This window comes from Photinus pyralis, unplaced genomic scaffold (genome assembly GCF_008802855.1).
Source record: "Photinus pyralis isolate 1611_PpyrPB1 unplaced genomic scaffold, Ppyr1.3 Ppyr1.4_unclustered_Scaffold5798, whole genome shotgun sequence".
Taxonomy (NCBI): Eukaryota; Metazoa; Arthropoda; class Insecta; order Coleoptera; family Lampyridae; genus Photinus; species Photinus pyralis.
This window is the reverse complement of record NW_022171839.1, coordinates 47,700-69,291: the sequence shown is the minus strand read 5'-3', so window position 1 is coordinate 69,291 and position 21,592 is coordinate 47,700. Positions and strand designations below refer to the sequence as shown.

Here is a 21,592-nt window from a genome sequence, read left to right as displayed (position 1 = left end):
AGATTTGTAATTAATTACCTACATGCTGATTGTCAAAATATATGTGACATTGTCTTATTTTAACGGCCGTCGCTATGACAGCGGCCGCGAAAGTGAATTTCGCGGCCGCCATGGCGAACGCGAAGTTGTTGTTTCGCGTCCAATTGAACAAAAATGCTTTTTACTAACCATTCACTTCTAATGCCGCCCAATTGGCATCAAGAACGTTCAATTTTTTTGGTAAACAACTTTTCGTAAAAAATACCCAGGAACACAGAAGTGGTCACCTTACACTAATTGTTTTTTGATATTTCTGGGAAACTACCTACGTTTTTCGTCTGTAACATTGTTGGAACACGTAGGTCCATACTTTGCCAAAATGTATTTACCATTTCCTTGTTCGGGGTGCTCTGTTGATGAAAATATGTAGGTATATGACCCGATAATTTAGGTACTGCGTGGTACCTACTACCAGATTTTTATTCCACCCAAAGAAAATGCACGATTTCTATATCTACTCATTGTGTAACGTTAATTCCCACTCATGCCACATAAAAGTATCACTTTATGTTTTAATATGATTAATAGGTTTCTTATTTAAAATTTACACCAATTACATCATACGCTTTTTTTGTAAAACACATTAATACGTGTGAGCGCTCGTAAAATACAGTGTGATATATGACTTTTAAATTTATCCTTTAATGTGTGTTTTAAAGAACTTTGAAGAATCAATGGTTTCACTAAAAATTTAGTTACGTGTATTTTACATGTCACTGTGCTTAATAATAATATACTGAAATAAATAATGATTTTTCTGGACTTGACCTACTATAAAAATATAGAATTGTGGAAGCAGCGAAAAACATTTCCTAATTTCATGTATCAATTAATCACAGAGTAATTGTATGCCATCACTGCCTTCCATATGTTCATAACGCAAAACATATAGAACATTACTGATGGCTGTGTTAACTTCGGAACAGGATGGTGTACCTATAAGAAGAAGAAAAGGGTGCATTATAATCGTGAATAAAAATTCCGATTGGACTAAAAGAACACCCACATACTCGACTATTTTGGTTATGAGGTGCAAATCCAATTATAACTCACATAACATACCGACACAATCTTTAAACCGACATCAAAATGATATACAAACATTTCGTAAGTTACAGACATGGCCAAGTGACACCGTTGCTCGTAACTCACAGTTAGAGCATAGGTGTTTTGTAGCCAGTTTCCCTCAAGGAAGCCGCGACTTGCTACTGAATAAATCAGAAGTTGGCAAACGGCCAATGATGTATGCGAGACATTTAGAAAACTATAGACAATATTACCATTTCAATTAATGAACATCGATTCTAATGAAGTAATCAACATTTCGTATTGCTTGACACGTGACAGTTGCCCCGTCGTATAAATAAACACAAACCCTCGAGATGAAATAGACTCTATCTATTAATTAAACCGCATTAAAATGAAATCCCTCAATCTATTTGTGTACAATTTTATGTTTGTTTATATAATGGCACCGTCGAGTGCGCTTAAAATGCTATAAAATGTTTGAAAAAAGAAAGTGTTAACGTTAACGAGTTAATCGGTCTAACGAAAACAAGGGATATTAGCAAGTAAAGAATAACTGAAAGGCGATACCTTCAGGCTATAAAAATATTTGCACTTTTATTAATAATCTGATATACAGGAGCGTGTTAAGATTGTACCCTTCAACGATCGCAAAAAATAGAGGCATTTATAATTTTGACAAATGCAACTAGACCATAAAGGTTCAATACCATGATTAAACCCTTACGGTTAAAGACCATCAATGCTTAAAGTTTAAAAAACACAAATAATCCAACAACGATCCCATTTCTGTTCTGGATTAGAGCTTTCGACCAAATGGATTGTGCTGATCTGTCCACACGGCTTGCATTCGTTAGCAAACCGACTCATCAGTTCTATGGACGAATGCTTAAAATCAACCTAATGAATTATAAAAGATAGTATGTACCTAATAAATTTATAACAAAATAAAGTAGGTGTTATATTCTCAGAAGTAGCTTAGGAGTAGACCTGCAGATATAGAAGAATTATGCCTCTGGAAACAACATTGATCATGTGATATTTCTGATGTCGGTAGATATAGTTGGGAAAATCATGAAGGTATAAAGATGCTGGTAGGGAAGGCCCCATCAAGGCTTATTTACACCGCAAAAAACGTTATTATCTTATTTCATTACAGACTACTACCTTTACATTACAATTAAATGTAGCCGAGTCCTGACATTTTAAATATTTTCATAATATCCCATTAATCTCTTAACTTACAGTCACATTTTTATCTAATTTGAGACATTAGCGTTTGTAGGAAATTCACTTTTCCCTACTTCTGGTAAGTCTCCTTCGCCTTTAATGCACCACCCTGTACCTATACGCGAATGTTTATTATTGGAAGTATGCAGACAAAATGTTGACACACGGTTATGGATTTGGCACTTAGGTAAGGCTTTTAATATATTTTAATACCTACCTAATCGTCTAATCCTAAAATAATAAAATAGATTTGTTTGAAACAGTTGTCAGTAGTTTATTGAACTAAAATAAGTGGGCAAACGCTACTACTTCAAAACAGTCATATAAATTCACCTTAAAACAGATTTTTCTATATTAAAAATCAGTGAACGTACTAGCTCAAACGAAACGAATGCATTGTTTGGGGGTATACCCACGCGTAAAAAATAGATTTCTTTTATATAATCCTATAACTTTTCTTAAGGTAGTTCACTTGTAGTTTTCCAAAACTTTTAGTTATACCATTGAATAATAAATCTGAATATTATTCAATGGTTATACTCATACCTAGACTCATACTTTCTGATATATCACTTTTTCTTGCCAAAACATGAGAATTTGCGCGTTAAACAATATACAAACACTATCTTTGTTTGCCACTATCACCTACTATCAGACCATAATAATATTTTAAGAAAGTGTCTCTCAGTTTCCTTTGATGAATAATTTATTATTATCAAATTCCATTTGTGACCATCTGAGATAAAACATCGCAGGGGCCATCAATAAGTCAGGAATTTCTTAAAAAAAACTTGAACCTTGAACTTTTATTATAATTCTACATTTTTCCTTAAAACAACAAGCACGTATACGCATACGTGCGAACGACGTTGGCGCATGTTTGACTCGTACAGTCCTAACACCATATGTGGTTTCTTTTCTAGCCCTTTGGTTACAAAATTTAAGATTTATCAAATGAGACATTTTCGAAGTGGTTCGTCATATGTATGCATGGCGCTTCAGATAGAAAGAGGCACGTATTGAATGCAAAATCATAATTTTACGTTGTAAAATATCGGTAGAAAGTATGTTGTATAAAATTATAACTCCAATCCCATTTTCTCCTCCACCGCCTCCGCCACCACCAAAAAAGTATGCTTGGATATCCACCTGATAAACACTATCAAATGAAACTTTTTCGAGCTTTCTACGATGTTAGTCCAGTCATTCTATGCCAAAAAAGCAAATAGAAAAAATAATTTGTTCCAATTTTTTCGGAAATGTGTTACGAAGTGCGGCTAGCTGTGGGTGCAAGAAGGCTGGCATATTTTGTACCATTGTCTGTGCCAACAACCAAGGGGGCTATTTTAACTCTCCACCAATCCTGGAAGAAAATGAAGAGGACGTAAACGATCCTTATGGAGAGGAATTGTACGTACATCTGAATTGGACATTATCTTCGCTAAAGGAATTTCACTTCATTTTTGTTGTAGGTAAAGTCGAACTGTCGAAGCATGTTACACCACACGTGTCAATGATTCTTGAAGGAACTTTAATTCCCTCCAACCATCCACTTATACGTTAAAAGTGAACAGGTAATGAGCTCGAAGAAAAGCTAGAAGAAAAGTTCGACCGAAAACGTGAGTTTTTTAAAAATCTCTCACCTTCAAGAGCCCGTAGCTGAAAAACGGTGCGTTTTTTTTTTAAAAATGTAGAGACAAAGTTGTAGAAAATTGTATGAGCTTTAAGAAATTTTTACTACGACCCACCATTTTCGGAATATTAGCTGAAAAACTGCAAAACTGTACCTTCAACCCCCTCCCCTTCCTCCGACGGCACCGAAATCGCTCGGGCCTTTATTACGCAATCATGCAATCATCAGGGGATCTTCAACCACACATTCCCGAAAAAATTGGAAGTACACGAATTATTCTTTCTATATTTCCTAGAATTACTGGACTAATTTTTTAAACATGGTAGATGAGTAAGATCGTTTGTCAATTACAAGTTACAAACCACGTCGCTCGAATAAGTTTGGAATCTTCGCTATAATGCAGGTATCAGGTATTGCAATATTTTACTCTGAAATAACTGATTTGATTTACCTACCCGCATATAATCACTGTGGTTGATTAGAGATGTATAGGGCGTCCAAACTTCGGTGAATAACCGGGGTTTTGTCTTTCACATTTTCTCATTTTTTTATTACGCCAGTGGTATTTTTTGTAAAACCATGCCACGGCTAACTTCGTTTTTGAGTTATAAACGATCAGATTCCTCAACTATCCTAAAGGTTATGCAATGGGTGAAGAAAACTGATAATAATCGAATTTTCTAGTTAGATTTAGTTTAGTGGTATGTTTCGATTTTTTATAAAGACGACATTTTTAAGAAATTTTTTTTATGGAACACCCATTTTTTATATTTTACATTGATGACACTTTATTTAAAATTTTGAAGAGTATTATTGTGTAAATAACGTTTTGCAGATGTTTTGTTTGGGCTCGACACCTATAATAATAATGGGTCCCCCTGTACGTAAAACTTCAATTGTAAATTTGGCTGATGGTTTTGACTTCAAAACAGAGTTGGTTTTTTATTTAAATTTGAAGTAGGAATTGTTAAATGTTCAAGTTTTGTTTAATTGATCACCTTATAATTTGTATATGTGTGATTTGTTTATTTAATTGTAAAAGTAAAAGTAAAAGTTACGTTTTGAAAAGTAAGAACATCTGGTCTTGCGCGTAGTATAAAAGATTTATCCGGCCATTGCGATAAGAACATTTGTTAGCGCTATGTGTAGCAAGTGATATCTTCGATAAGAAATCAGCAAGTGTGCAGTTTATTTTGAAACTGACGTTAATCAAATTTTACGAAATCTTAAAGAAGGGGATTTTTAAAGAGGAAGAGAGAAGATCCTTTGAATACGACAACATAACGAAAATTAGTTTCTTTGGTGGTGTACGTGTGAAATGTAGATTTTTAACGTTGCGTTTTGCCGTATATCAGAGGCTTTCTAGGCGGTAGTCCGACAGTAAGGCGCGGGGACAAAAAGGCGCGAGGGCAAGAAGGCGCGACACAAAAGGAGGCGAGACAATAAGGCGAAAAACAAAAAGGCTCAAGGAAAAAAGTACGTCTGTGTGAATATTCTGGCTCTATTTTTGATAATAAGGGAGAAACTTATGCGTTCCTGGTGTTCTGTGTGCGTGCTTTGATATCCACCATCCTAATGTTGTGCAGTGTTAAACGAAAAGAAAATTACGCAAAGTCACAAGTTCCCACAAGGTACCTCAAAGTGTTCGAAGAAAGACTAGGGGATGTCAGAAAAATATGGCGGTTGTTTTCATGCTATGTCAATAAATAAGCTTAGATCCATAAGATTAGAATACGAAACATTGAAAGTGTAAATGTCTGTTTTATTAACCTAGTAGTTAATAGAGCTTCCCCACTATTTCTATCATCTCTTAGAGTCTCTTCATTCATTTTTTATTTAGTTATTTAGTGCCCGAAATATTTCACATGATACAGGGTGTTGGTAAATATGATGTAAATATGGCGGATATCATTCTTTGGCTTATTTTATAACTAAAAGTTCATAATAAAAATAGATAAATGCTCCGTTATCGATCTACAGAGTGTTAATCTACGGGTGATATTTTTTCAGGAGCGATGTTCCATTTTCTACCCCTCAACTTTTGTTCGGTGCGCCACTGGTAGATTGTAAAACACGAATTTGATTTTATGGTTTGTTTAGAAACGTTTTGGTCTCTTGTAATTTTTGCATGTCTGTGAGCGTAATTGAGAAAGAACATAAAAACGATTTTTCCGTAGTTGTAGTTAAATGAAAGTATACGTTTTAAAATAGTCCAGTAGGCCTTAACTTTATATAATATCTACCTACGTTTATATGAAGTTTAAGTCATAAAATAAGCCAAATAATTAGCCCCTTCCGTATTTAAATCATATTTAGGGACGACCTGTACAATACAAATAGCCCAATTATTAGCACTAAAAACATTATTAAAAATTACGCCAAATTGCTATACTTCCTATTCACCTGCCTGAAACACATATTAATGGTGTTACTGCGTTTAGAGTTATACTTCCAGATATATTCGGTTAGGTCTTTGATTGAATAACATGACGGATCAGTGAAAACCATCGCGTGTTCGCGATTTGATGAGATGTACAGTTTCAAATATTTAATCTTGTTGAATAAAAATTTGTATGACCAAAAATCTTTTTTCTAAATGGTTCCAAATTGTGGTTACCGATTTGCTTTGTAAAAACTAGTGTTTATGTATACCTCCTCCTTTTTTGCTAATGCTCATCAGTACATTTGCTATCTAAAAGAAAAATAAATTTCATTCGTTTAAAAATAGAAAAACTGGATACCAATTATAAATATTTCCGTTATAAATTCAGAGAAGGCTGATGTACTGAACGCTGACGTACTGAACGCTGACGTGTTAAACTGCGACAGTAATAAGATCAAGACTTGGAAAAAAACTTACGACGATCGAGTCGTATATTAATTTTCTAAAATATATATTCGTGTCGATGAGTATTTGAGGAAAGTTAACAACTTGAATAAATAAATATTAGGTAAAGTATATTATTCCAAGATCGTATGTAATCAAATGTTTATTAACATCACTCTAAATACTGACTGACTAAATGAGCATCTCTCAAACGTTCTATTCCCTTTTATGTAGAAATACCAGCAACACTTTTAAATCAGTAGGTTATTTCTATAGTAATAAAATATAATGCTACATTTGTTTTTACGATGTTTTGAACATTATCAATTAATTATTTATAGAGATTATATGAACTCTTTTTGAACTTTACTACTTATATAAAAGTATAAACAGATATCAGCCTGGTAAACGATTATTGTAATATTTTTTATTCAAAACTGTAACGATTGATTATGCACTAATGGGTGAGAGAGCACTTTCAGTCTTTTTCACTTCTTGTAATAAGAGTCATGAAAAGTAGGCAAAACATGCCTGAAATTTTCTTTTGGACTACTACAAATTCAACAGAAATTTGCACACAGAAAAATTATATTATTATATAAGGTACCTATTTGTTAAATTATCAATTGATATTTCGAAATTGTAGAATTTTCTTCACCTACTATTTTATTTTTCTGCCACTAATCTTTGTAAATTAATCACGCGCCAATATGTAAGTGTAGATTAGAAGTCAAATTAATAATTACGGTAGCTGACCCATAACTATTTAGATGCAGTCGGTGTTTGGTAATTAATATTCACGGCTAATATTTATTATTAACAGAAGTTATGGGCGTCTAAGAAATGGCATTATTTATTCTAACGTTTTGTAACGTGCGGCATAGGTAATAAAGACAAATGATCCTATTAATGTTTAAATTATGTAAAACTCCAAAACGTAGTTAATCAATATAGTTAATAAGTTAAATGCTGTATATCCAAAGGTTTTAAGGTTTAGTAGAAGAAGTGCTTAGCATACTTTAAACACATTGATGTATGCTACCCAATATAAATTTCAAAACCTGGTACCAAACATAAATAACAAGTAGGACGCTAAAACATTTAATTAGATACATTTTAAATAATTTCATTCTCATATTTCCAACTCGTGTTGCAAGCTGGTTTAAATCAAAATAAACGTGATAATTTTATATTCAATACATCTTTGAGTGAATATATCTTAAAAAAGATTTGTATAACGACATCATAAATTAAGATACTTTATAGCCAAGAAATTTTGGCATTCAGACTTTACAACGTATTATGTTTTAATTTATACATACTTTCTTTAATGATAGATATAAACACTGTCATCTTATTTGTATAATCCGAAGTCATTGAAGAAGTTTATTTATTTTACTTTTTTATAAAATGACCTGTTTCAAGTAAACATACTGATTGCCTTAATAAGAATTTGCGATTGAAGAACGAATAAACATAGGAGGCGTAGGAAAAGTCTTACAAATAAAAAGAATAGGACTGAGAGATAATGGTTGCTACCATGTTTGTACAATGACCATTGCCTTTACACGATCATTGTTACAATAGTACTTGTATAGGTACTTTGTAATAACGATTTTGTAAACTTTACAAATCAGATGTGAAAGCAGTTGAAAGGTTTTCAATTTCACCACCATCTTTATTTATTGCTTTTGTAATGGTAATTGAAGTAATTTTTTACATCCTACAACGACATTTATTTATTTATTATCCCTCTCTTGTTCTGGGTCCTCAACAGGCTTGCGCCCCATTACAGAGTGACCCGCATAATGCTTTTTAGAGGTGTCTCTGCAGAAGTGCATAAGTTGTTCTATACTACTCCTGTATTTACCTTACGAATTAAGAAAACTGCAGCAGGAAAACCTAATTCGGAGTAGCGGACAGAATGCTCGAAACTTGTCTAAGGTAATTCCCATCTCTGCCACAGATGAAAAATTCATCTCAACCCAGGTTCGAACACCCGACCTCCGGATTTATAGCCCAACCCTATACCACTGAACCATAAAGCCGGTTATTGTGTGCCTTATCAGGAATTATACAGTGTGGCGTGGATGGTTGTCTTCTTGTAGCAGTGTACATTTCAGAATACGCACACTGAATTTTTATAATTTGATAAGCAGAATTAAATTGCACAATGTGTAGCTCAAGTAAGTGCTCGAAGTCTAAATCGTTTGACTCGACGAAGCGAAAGTTAAGCGTTTCCTACTGGAAGATCGAATGTATAAGTAGCGATATTTAAAGACGTAAAATTGGAGGATTGTGATAATATACCTAAAAGTAATAGATTCTCAAATAAAAATCAGCGAGAAGCTAAAAAATTTCAGTCTGAATTAATATAATAATTCATGTTGTTCGTTTAAGAGCGGTTGTTGGGATTTGTTTTTTTATCTCATTGTTTAAGCGTAAATAATGTACTTCAATTTTGATGGACTTTTGGGAAATAGTGTTGTTAAGTCCTACAGAGAGAGTAAAAAAGTATTGAACTTCAATGAAAATTTTGAGCTAGTATTTTTCCACACTCTATCTCTGTTGACATGTAACAAAATATCACTTTTTATGAAATTACCTTTTCCTACTTTTTTATTTCAGATTTAAATAGAATGATTGATTATTTATACTGCACTACGTGTGTATGAGGTAAATGAAGCGGGTCATTGTAATTACAATGACAACGAGTTTTTTATATACGTCTACTCGTTACCGATGTTAAATGACAAAAAGCTTATACTAGTCCGGGGTGGTTATTTAAACGATTCGTCGTTGTAAGATAAAGAGCTTATGAGGTCGACAAATAAAACGCGGTACTTATAAATATGAGTGTAAATAGTGGGAAAGTAGGTGATGCTAAAAAAATGCGTGTCGTGCAACTTTAAGTCAATCGATCCATTAGGTGGATCCCGAAGAAAGAAATTAAGCCATCGTCATCAAGTTATCTTCGCGCTGCGGACGATTTTCACAGCGTTTCTAAGGAAGAAAATAATAAAGTTGAAAATATCCACGGCGGAGCACCTTAACGAGAAATCACACCCCAGAAGTCTGTGGTCGGTCCGTGCGTGACGAACCATATCCACGTCACAGGGGCGGAATCAAACCCATTCTACATCGAAGCAGCGATGAAAAAGCATCTAGAATTCATGATGCACACACACTAGAGGTATTTAATGAATATTTTAGTTTAATAGTGTTGTAGTAATCGCATTTCGTAATTAGGTTTAGTTAGAAAGAGAAGAGAAAAAAGAAAGAAATCACGCCGATTTCTAAAACATTAAGTATCTATGTGTTTTATAAAAGTAACTTCTAATAATAATGACTTGTAAAATCCATAAGTCTATAATAACCTATTTTAGCACATGATGAAGTTAATGATAGGAAACTATTATTATAACAGTATGCAGGATACTGGCACTGTATAATTAGGGGTGATTAGTTTGGTATCAGCGAATCTATTGAAACTCATCCCCGAACAAAATTCTTTCAGATGTTTTCAATTGTTATTTGCCAATTAGTTTAGTTGTTCGTAAGCGGTGGCAGAAATTATGGAAGTTACAAAAACTAAGCGCAATCAAAAGAAGCTCTGCTTTAACGGATTTCTGTATGTTTTCGATAAAACCAGCAGAGATGGGGCGAAGAGGTTTTGGAGATGTGAGAGAAAAGCGAAAAAATGTCGTGGTCGCCTACTCGCCTTCATACAACTGCGAACGAGGAATATTTGCATGATGTTGGAAATCACAAGCACGACAATGACCCAGCAGAGGTATGTGTTGTGTTGCTACAATAGAACAAGCAGAGGAAACAATAGATACGCCAGCCCAGATATCGTGTACTCGAAAATATCGGAGCAGCCGTTCAAGGCAAAATGCCCAATAAAGATGCTATTAGAAATCTGTGCCAAAGAACGCGAAACATTGTTGCTGGTGCGTCGCGATTGGATTTGGAGACCTTAATTATATCCCAGAAGCGTACAGATTGTACGAATTCGCGCTTGAACAAACTTAATATTTCTCATAAAGGATACTGGATCAAAGCGACCCGACCTACAAAAGAATATTAATAGTTTCGCGAGCAGGCAAAAATTCAGCAAAAGGGGCTATTCGTATGCCAGCACCACTGCACCAGCCATCTTGAAATGTGTTTTGACATTAATTTCGAGTTTTTCCAAATAAAATATGAAACTTTACATTTTAAACTTTAAGTTGTTATGGTTTTTAACTTTTCTTGTGGCTTGGGAATCGCACTTTAAAATTTAAAAATCTGTAATAGTTTAACTCGTTAATCTAATCTTCATCTACCATAAAACATTGCCTTTCTATGTCAATGATAGTATTCAATTTACCAAACAATAGACATTTTTCAACGTCACCCAATTATATAACCATTGCAGATGAAGCCTGAAATAACAAATTCAGTTTTAAATTTGTAACCGCCTGGGTATAAATATGATTCTTTGGGAATTAGTAGCTATATGACAGAGGATGCTACTTACCCTTATTCGTGGCTTGCTGTATGCGTTTACCTCAAGCTAGTCCATGTGACTAACGAAATAATAGTTCTGGTCTAGCATCTTCTGCAGTAATTACTTCATTTTACTAATTTATATTTCCTGATTTAATTAATTGTTGAGATTATATCAGCAAATTATAAAATCTACGTTTAATTATAAATAGACTTACATTTATAATTAAGATGTGATCTGTTTCATTCAATATAAAGTGAGGAATGTAAATTTTCTTACTTTGATGTGCGCTTTAAGCCGACCAGTAAGTATAGAGGAATAATAAGTAGAAATGTTAATTATGCCATTTGATGTTTTGGGACTTGGGAATTAAAAAAGTACTTAAACGTTAACTTTTTTTTTTTTTTTTTTTTTCTTCAGGAGGGGAAATGCATTACGCACAAAGTGTGGGGCTCCCTGATACCAGGTATACCCACTAAAACCCCTCCTGAGGCGTTGACTGCTATGGTCATTTGCCATTTTATTGGTAAGAATATTGTAGTTTAGATTTTAGTTAATAGATTAGTACTTTTCAAATAGTTTATAGTATTTTTACATTGACATTCACTTGTCAGGTTTTCTACAATATCTTCTCTCACATTATACCGCTGTCTCTCTGCGTTATATTTTGGACACTCGCACAGTAAATGGACTACAGTTAGGTTTACTAAACACCGCTCGCATTGAGGGGGATTCTCATTAACCAAAAGAAATGAGTGAGTGATGGAGGTATGTCCTAACCTGAGCCGATATATTTTTCCTAGTATATACCTTTCCCTATTTGGTAGAAACATCGGACCCACATCCCCCTTGAACTTCTTTAAGAGCGCTTCCGATTCTCTCCATTGCTCATTCCAGTTACTCCATGTTCTAGACTTGATTATGGATCGACGCGCGTTTTTTGATAAATCAGACATGTTTTCGTCTGTCAGGTTCAATTCACCCATAATTTCTTTAGCTCTCACCCCCAACGATCGACATCGAGCTAAGCGTGCACCTTCCATTATTTCGACCATTCCATGATAGTTCGGATGATTGCTATCAACCGCAACTTTCGCGTAATAATTGGCCACTATTTGCTTTCTCCTAATGGAAAGAGGTGGAATATTCGATTCAACGTGGAGCGACACAGTTGGGCTTGTTGGGAAGGCACCAAGTGAATACCTTATTGCTAAATTTTGGATTTTATCGATCTGTCCCAACAATGTAGCACTACAAGTGGAATAGACATGTGACCCGTAGTCTATACGTGATCGTATCAGGGCTTTGTATATGTCGAGCATTGTTTTAGGGTGGGCTCCCCATTTATGATGAGCGAGCACCCTTAAGATGTTTAAAGATTTTCGGCAGGATGTTACTAGGTTCTCTATATGTTTCGTCCATCTTAGCTCGCTATCATACGTTAAACCTAAAAATTTTATATTTCGTACAACATTAATGCTTTGATCGTTCATAAACAAAACTGGATCGTAATGTGGTCTTCGGAGTCGACAGAAATGGACACATTTTGTCTTCTCTTCGGACAGCACATATCCTACAGCATTAGCATTCTCTAGGATTTTGTTTATTGCCACTTGCAGTTTACGAGTTATTTCACCAACCGTTTTACCTGTACAACAAATCATCAAATCATCGACATAGAGACATTTCTCCACTTCCTCAGCGACACCCATGGCTATTTCATTAATGGCAATACCAAACAGGGAGCAGCTGAGTGTTGACCCCTGCGGTACCCCATTCTCCAAAACATGCTCGTCTGAGTAGGTGTCACCCACTCTGACCACAAATTTTCTGTCTGACATGAATGATTGTATGAATTTTGGCAGATTCCCACGTAAATTATATTTAAGCATGTTTTTTAATATTCCGTGTCTCCATGTCATGTCATACGCACCCTTTATGTCAAAAAAGACACTGACCAGATGCTCGCCATTATCGAACGCCCCCAGGATTTGGTTGCTCAACTTGACCAGGTGGTCAATCGTTGATCTCCCCTTCCGAAAGCCGGTCTGATATGGTACGTATATGTTGTTTCTTTCTAAATACGTTTGTAACCTTGTATTAACCATTTTTTCCAGCAGTTTGCCTAGACAAGAGGTTAAACTTATTGGGCGATAATGCTGTGCTAGCAAAGGATCTTTTCCCGGCTTCGGTATAGGTACGACGATGGCCTGCTTCCATTCTGAGGGGTAAGTAGAATAATTCCAACAGTTGTTGAAAAATGTTAAGATGGTTTCCTTCATTTCAGGACTACAATGGCGAAGCATCTGGTTATGTATGCCATCCTGGCTCGGTGCGCATGATTTGATGGTGCGAATCGCAGTGTCAAATTCTTCAATGGTGAATGGTAAGTTATAGTCAAAAATATCGTTGGTATTAAAATTTAATAATCTGGATTCTTTTTCAGGTTTGGTCCTTAGAAAGGTAGGAGGATAATTTAGGGAGCTACTAACTTTGTAGAATTGATCTGCAATAATATTTGTTATATCCTGTAGATTGTTTATAATTATCCCGTTAATGTTTCTTAAAAATGCCGGGTAATTGTAACCGGTTTTTCCGGTTATTGCTCCCACCTTTTTCCAGACTTCCTTATTGGTTGTCTCTGGTGTCATAGTGGATACATATTTTTGCCACGAATTTCTTTGTGCCTCGAGTATTCCTCGTCGGCACTCAGATCTTCGTTTTTTAAAATCTATTAGATTATCCAATGTTGGAGACCTGCGGAACCTATTTAACGCTTTTTTCTTTAATGATACTTTGTTTTTTATTTCAGGTGACCACCATGGGACCATTTTTCTGATGTGACCGGGTTTTGATTTAGGGATGCTTGCTTCTGCAGCCTCTAATATAGCACTCATTATAGATTGAAGATTTGATTCCATCTGGTTTGGAGGGACGAGCTGCTGCGTAAAATGTTCCCAATCAGCTTGTTCAATTTTAAACTTAGCTATCGTTCTTATCGGGGGGTTTTCACCTAGGACTGTGATGATTATGGGAAAGTGATCGCTGTGATACAGGTCACTCTCCACCTCCCATTTAAGCTTAGTATGTAAGGCCGGTGAGCATACCGACACATCGATGGAGTCAAATTTCCCGGATCTGACATTAAAAAACGTTACAGAGCCGTCATTTAACAAACTTAAATTTTTATTTTCTATTAAGTTTAACAGGTCGTTACCTCGAGCATCGTTTGAGCCAGAACCCCAAACGGTGTTATGGGAGTTGAAATCTCAGACCAAGATAAAAGGGATTGGAAGCTGATTTATAATTTTTTCGATTTCTTCGACCTCATAATTTGTATTTGGAGTGTATATATTGCAAATCGTAAAGGATCTGCTTATTTCCAGCTGTATTGCTGCAGCTTGATATGTTGTATCCAGATCGACCCGTTTATAGGGAGTACCTTTATCCTCTATGATATTGTGCCATAGAAGTTTGAGCGTTTACGTTATTTTACAGAGGTGCATGCTGCCAACTAATTGTTTAAGATATTTGTTATTAAAAATAAAATACCGAGGGTCTAGCTAGAGTGTTACGTTCACCGTAAGTATGCAACGTTAAATTTAAACAGAAATGTAAGTAATATGGCGACTAGCCCTACGATTTGTCAAAATCCACCAATTGCTATTTGTTTCAATACCGTCGTAATAAGTTTGATCATGACTTTGACGAAATTTGTGTAGACAACACGCATTATGCATTTGTCCGAATCTTCAATTTTAGGACACAAATTTGGCGTACCATTTTCGTATAGTTTTAATTCCAGAAACTCTATCCAATAAAACATCCAACCGTATGTTATCCTGAAAACGCCCAGCGTAGTCAAAATATAAAGCATATCGGAAAGCTGTTTTAAATATAGCAATACCCGGTTAGCATATCCTTCATTCATAATTACCGTATGTAGCGGAAGTCTTCTTTAATTGAGTTCGAATCAAATGCATCGTTCAAAGTGCTTTCATTCATAGAATTCTCAGATTTCGAAACGCTAAATTCATTTCATCGGATTACGAGAATATGAGATTTATTATAGATCAAAAACGATTAAATTTCGCATTTTTACAGTGATGATAAAATAACTTGTACCCAAAATTGTTGCTTGGTAATTACCAATTATTTTAATGAAGGCCTAATTCAATTTTACGTAAATAAATCTAACTAGGTAGGCATACATAAAATGCTACGTGATATGCCACTTCTTCCTTTCGTCGTTACATGAATTTATCGTCTTTAAAATTAAATTGTTGAAACTTAGAAACTTAGAAGTAGGTAATTTAAAAGCTTCTCCACTCTTGCATCTGCAGCAGTTTTTGATATAGTAACAAACATTTCCAAAATGCAACTTTGTATTGTATGGATAGCAATAGCGTATTTTGCTTACTAGATTAGCATCTTCTACAGAATTGAGAAGGAATGAAAGTGTTCACCATGGCGCTTCCGCCTATTGAGGCGGTTTTGCTGCCTTGCCAACAAAATTTAATGGTAATGTGATTTTCCGTTTTCTTAACTAAATTATTGAATAAGTGGAAATGTTGGTCTGCCAAATAAACTAAACTTAACAAAATGGTTTCCGTCCAGTTATCATCGTGATTTAGGTGAATCATAATATAATATAGTGGAGTAGAAGGAGAGTAGGAATAGTATTTTGATTTTTGTTAGGTGTCCTAAGTTAAAAAATGTTGGTATCCACACGCATTTTAAGATAAAGTTGGTTAATGTTATTTTTAGCTTCCTAGCATGTGCTAGGTAGCTATTGCGATAGCCGTTTTTTGAACATTTCAAAATTTCATCAAATGTCGACGTTTTAGACCATTTTAAGCAAGTTTTAAAGAATAAAATTTTTTTCCGTCTGTATGTACGTACGTACGTTTGTTGGCAATTTTCTGAGAAAACGGCTCGACGGATTTTGTTGAAATTTTGTATATATGTTTTAGGCATGCCGAACAGAAAAATAACGGGCCGGATTTTTGAAAAAAAATTTTGGAGCGCCGTAACGGCATCGAACTTTTTTTTTCAAATAGCAACCTAAAATTTTTATTCTATTATTTGGAAGAACTTATTTTCCTGTGTACAACCTACAAAAAATTGGGCCGGGTTATATTATCAAAAAACGGAGAAAAAAATTGTCAGTCAAAAAATTGTGTTGCATATGTGCAAAACGCAACGATCTTGTTTCTGAAGCAATTTAAACGAAATTTCTATGGTTAGTCCCTTTAATAAAAGCAAACAAAAGTCATGCGCAAAAATCGTGTTGCGCATGCGCAGAAATGCAATTTTCTTATTTATGGAACAATTAAAACGAAATTTGGATGGTAGGTCCTCCTAATAAAAGAAAACGAAATGCATGCGCAAAAAAATCGAGTTGCGCATGTGCAACATCCAACTTTCTTATTTATGGAGCAATTTTAACGAAAATTGGATGGTGATGGTAGGTCCCTCTAATAAAAGCAAACAAAATGCATGCGCAAAAATCGTGTTGCGCATGCGCAGAAATGCAACTTTCTTATTTATGGAACAATTTTAACGAAATTTAGATGGTAAGTCCTTTTAATAAAAGCTAACAAAATGCTTGCGCAAAAAATAGTGTTGCGCATGTGCAACATCCAACTTTCTTATTTGTGGAGCAATTTTAACGAAATTTGGATGGTAGGTCCCTCTAATAAAAGCAAACAAAATGCATGCGTAAAAAAACATATGTTGGCAATTTTTGGTTTCAGCTAGGAAGCTATTCTGTCAAGAATTTGACACCTGGTTTTTAAAATGCAGCTCGTGTACGGCCGCCCTAAGGAACGACAAACTTTTTACCAGGATTAATTTACACGATTTTACACGATTAAAGTAATTTGATCTGAAAAAGTCTAAGTACTCGGAAAAATTCGTAATCTTGTTTTTCGACTTTCACCTGAAAGGGTAAGGTTCTAATTGTTCCTGAAGACTAAATGTCCACTCGACTGCTTCAAAACCTGGTCGAAGTGATAACAAAAACTTTACAGACGTCGAGAGGATCTGCACTTCTATGGTGGAAACAGTTTTGACAATTTGACCACAGCAATTTATTGTGCAAAAGTTCGTGGAATGAGAAAGTGAAGCCGACTTTTGTGTACAAACATTGCAGATTTGTACTGATACCGGCACGTAAGAAGGCGAAAGATAATGCATCCCCATTATTCATATTCTATTAATTGCAGCTACTAACTATGGCGCCACGGAGCCAGTTGGCCCCTCCTGTAGACTCTAAGGCATAGATATTATTTAAGTTATGTGTAAGGAACCAGAGCGGTAGTATGGTGAGTCGACCATGAGGAGTATAACGACGTCAAAGATTACCAAATTACCTGAGTCCTCAAAATGATCCTGAGAGGATAGTGCATTCAATTACCAAATAAATAACACTGTTCTTTTAACAGAATGAATAGCGAGAAGGATAAGGTGGTTGTAGTGCAATAAATTAAACGGGTAATCGTCGAAAACTACGAGTATAAATATTTTACTTTTCTCAAAATGAGAAGTCAATGGGATTACAGTACGCGCAGAACCTGTGATGATCGATACAGTGGGGGAGGGGTGGCCCTAAAATTAAAGGACCGCCATCAAAAGAATGTCTCTGGCATGAATTCGACTTCATTATCTGTAAGTATTTCGATAAATATTAGTTTCATGGAACGGGAAACTTTCAAATTACGCTTTCATTATTTATTCAACTCAAAGAGTACGGGTCCGAAATGCTAAAAAAAGCACTTATCCACAAACAAATTTTGCTCTCGCCCTGTAAACCGCATAAACAGTGTGGAGAGGTATGAGCTCTATAGGGAAACGATATACTTATACAGGCTGTTTCACGCAAACCGTTACCTAAAGGTATTTAGACCCCCTTAAAAATATTTAAATCTGAAAATTTGCATACCATCATAGTTTTTCATGATCTATCGAAAGAAAATATTATCATCGTATCACTTTCGGTTGTAGGTACCGGAAGTAGATAGAAACTTTCTTACTTAAAAACGAACACCCTATATTTTATTGGATTTTTAAAATCAACATGAAAATCTACGTGGTTTGATACCACATTTCCCTATATCTAGCATCAAAGGTTTTCAAGGTATTCAAGATTTTTCAACATTTTTGACGCTTTGACTGCTTCTCTTTAGCGCCCTGTACCTATGGCTCCGTTGACTTGAATTTCAAAATGTCTTCCAAAATCAACAATACTGATGTGATGCTACATGCGAATGATTTAAATTTTGATCGCCCTTCTACAGGGTGTTTTAAAATTAAGGGTCAAGTTTAATAACTTCGAACCTTAAAAAGTTTATTTTTTCAAATGAAACCTGCTTTATTTTTTTGCACTTTCAAATGTGGAAAAAAATTCTACATCTACATTCTCTATCTGTTATGGTTTTCGTTTTCTTTAAGATTTTCCCTGAGATTTTCTAAAATTGTGACCGTTATACGCATAATTTTATTAGAAGGCCGTTTTTGATTTCTCCTTTATTTAAAGAATTGAAGAATTTAAAGATTTGTCTAAAAGATTTGCTAACGCGTATCTTTGAAGGCCTCCTATGGAAATTATGCACATAATGGTCAATCGTCAATACAGATAGGTATAGGGAATGTACGAATTTAACGATGTATAATTTTTTTTTTCATATTTGAAAGGGCACAAAAATAAAGCAGGTTTCATTTGAAAAAATCAACTTTTTAAGGTTTGAAGTTATTAAACTTGGCCATTAATTTTAAAACCCCCTGTAGAACGGTGATTAAAATTTAAATCATTTGCATGTAGCATCACGCCAGTATTGTTGATTTTGGAAGACTAAAGAAAAGCAGTCAAGCATAAACAATTTTGAAAAATCTTATTTAACTTGAAAACGTTGGATGCTAGGTATAGGGAAATGTGGTATCAAACGACGTAGATTTTAATAAAATATAGGGTGTTCTATTTAAAATAAGAAAGTTACTATCCACTTCCGGTTGTACCGGTACCGATCATGATAATATTTTCTTTCGGTAAATCATTATTAATGGGAGTCTGAATACTTTTAGGTAACGGTATGCGTGAAACAGCCTGTATACCTACTCATTAATGCGAGGGCGTCACAAGTCTTTTAATTAATAGTATGACTGATGACTGATATTAAATTGCACAAGCACAGGCACGCAAATTTATGGAAGTCCAAACCATTTTTCTTTTCCTCGTATTAGAAGTAAAAGTAGGTAGCAAATATTATCAACGGATTATTAACTCTTACTCATATTACTGATGTTTGTAAAATTTTAAATACTTTGTACAATGAACTGGACAAGGGCAACAAAGTAATGGTATTATTTGTTAGACCATGCTATTCTCTTAAATAAAATTGAGAGCTATGGGCTACGGGGAAATTTTAAAAAACTTGGGAAAAGTCATCTTAACTAAATAGAGAAGGCAGCGTTTAGGCAATGTTTAGGAGTCAATTCAAAATATCGGACAAATTTTACATTATCCCGAGAATTTGCCCGATAGGTTTTCTCGCACGATTAGAGCATTGTGCACGGGTGCACCATCCTGTTAACTTTTTTTTGCCGTATATCGTTGTACTCGTAATAAAAAATGCTATACCCAATATAGTGTTTAATTTTTTTTGCGGACCATATAAAAAATAAAGTTGATGATGATTTCTCCGACACGAAACGTGTTGAAAATCTCTCACCGGTGTCTTGTAGACCTCTAAAAGTTACATTAGGAAAGTGCTTTTTATTGTTTTGTAACTGTTCAAATAACTTAAAAAAATTCGACAAATTTCCATTTTTCTGAAAGTAATAGGAATGTATCACGGTAGAACCTCTAATATACAAAAACTTATACGTTTTATTACTAAATGTTGTTTACGATGGCTCGTAAATTAACCCATTGATTTTTCAGACCTCTTTAAAAAACACCCCCTTTTCGAAGAAACTCCCTAAAAATTAAGAAAAATTTACTGAATGAACTTTCTTAATTGTGGACCGATTTCTTTTTAAACTTCAGCTGCGGATCCTTCTTCAAACATGTCAAAAGTCGGGTGCGTTGCGCATATGTGCAAAACTAACTTTTTATTGGTGGTGCGACCTTTTTGAAACTTTAATGTCACTTCTTTCTTATAAAATCAAACTAATCACTTATGTCGAACATGCAGAGGAGAAGGGGGAGGTAGAACTTAAACATAGCGACAAAGCGCATGCGTTGGTGGGAATAAACCTTCAAATGCCAATAACTCAAAAAGAAGTACTCACAAAGGGAAAATGATAGATAGGCGCATCGGTCCGGTGTAGTTAAAACTTCAAATGCGAATATCTTGCAAACATTGTTGGGGTTATTTCGTAGACGAACCCTATTAACTGTGGGCAAAGCATTCCGAGGTTCATGGGCGCGGAAAATTACGTTTTATAATATCTAGTAATAATAATATGCTTTATTTGCCCAACAGGAACACCCATTTAGAGGATAACCGCGAAAATACATAAAGAACATTTATTAATTCTAAATTAGTAATAAACGCTAAACGTGAGAACAAAAAGAAAGAAAAAAATTCAAAATTCACAGATTTCGCAATTCTTGCAACCATCGGAGACATTGGAAATGATAACCGTATAACCTATAAAGTTATTTTCTGAATAATAAGCGGCCTAACATGGTTGTAATACTATCATGGGCGATGCAGAATTTTCAATTCGAATTAACAAAACCCCTGCTCACTGTTAAGTAAGTAGGTACCTTATCGACTGCAGTATCCGCGACTTTTCCTGAATCTACCGATTGCAGTCGAGTACGGTACAATCAACAATATAATAGCGCGACACCACTGTCTTTTCTACTCGGAAAACCTGGTAAATTCATACCCATACAAAACATAAGCATTTCCAATGCTAAAATTCTCAGCAGGAACAAACAATATACAAAAAAAAACAAATTATTTGAAAATATGCACGCCAAGATATTAGGAATTATTTCGAACAACTAAATAATAAATATACCTATCATATTCATTACAAATTTTATTATGAATATGGTTTCACTCTAGGACAGAAGAACGTAATATTGTTCTGGGATTGCTGTCGAGGCACATGAAACTTTAACTGATGAATCAATTCTGGACAATCCACCATATTGTTACACAAATTACATAGGAATGCCATTGCTGTACACCTCCTTCGCGTAGATAGTCGAATCCAGCGTATTCCAGAAGTACCCCACATTTAACATTCCCTTCAGAGTAAACGCCTTCCGCTTTTAAATATCAATACTTCAAAAACTTTCATTGTACTCTTTCAATCGACGAGATGTACG

General features: G+C 34.8%; 1 long non-coding RNA gene across 3 annotated transcripts; it reads left to right on the top strand.

Moving 5' to 3' along the window:
• The first annotated feature begins 11,774 nt into the window (after positions 1-11,774).
• LOC116182535 lies at positions 11,775-14,490 on the top strand. 3 transcript variants are annotated; one of them, XR_004147553.1, is made up of 4 exons: positions 11,775-13,303; positions 13,368-13,475; positions 13,535-13,633; positions 13,694-14,490. It is a non-coding gene; the product is annotated as an uncharacterized LOC116182535 (long non-coding RNA). The 3 variants fall into 3 exon arrangements; XR_004147552.1 differs by having other exon boundaries at positions 13,365-13,475; XR_004147551.1 differs by having other exon boundaries at positions 11,775-13,475.
• Positions 14,491-21,592: the final 7,102 nt, after the last annotated feature.